We start from the raw sequence: 674 nt of genomic DNA on the forward strand, positions 1-674 counted from the left end.
CGCTTCTATTGTGTCTATTGTTTTTCGGTCCATGTAAGCGGGTGTTCTTATGCATGTATTCCACCTAGCCGGCTTCACCTCAGCCGGACCCCCTCTCACAGACGAGACATTTCTACGGAGAATTTATTTTCAGAGACATGCTCTTTTTTTAAATGTATTGAATTGAATTGAATTACCAAACGAAGCAGGGGCCATCGAGTTTGGGAGGGAAATGGGTTTCATTGATTCGATCCACTCCTTGAGATGCCAGGTAGTAAATGACATTGTCGAAGAGCCCCTCTCTCTCTCCGACTTGCAATGATCCGGAGCGGAGCGGGGCGTTATGTAAATGTGTAATATTATTGGCCGACTCAAGTCATGGATGATGTTATTTAGAACGGGGGGGGGGGGGGGGGGGCGCTTGGTTTTCGGGATGTCATGTGAAACTGTTTATTGTCAGGAGGCTGGAGCCAGAGAGAAAACCTAGTGAAGTCCAATAAATAAAAGAATCCGTCAACCATAACACATCCTTGACTGGCTGACAGGGTCGTCGGGGTCATGGAGGAGGCATCTCTTTTAATCCGTCTCTGGGCCCCCAGACTATTGTTTATTAGTGCGAGAGTGCTTCTTTTGTGCTCCTACTCCACACACATGTGTTCACACAGGGCTATTGAGCGCGGGCACGCTTCTATTTC

Source organism: Nansenia antarctica (assembly GCF_963989245.1).
Source record: "Nansenia antarctica genome assembly, chromosome: 7".
In the NCBI taxonomy this organism is placed as follows: Eukaryota; Metazoa; Chordata; class Actinopteri; order Argentiniformes; family Microstomatidae; genus Nansenia; species Nansenia antarctica.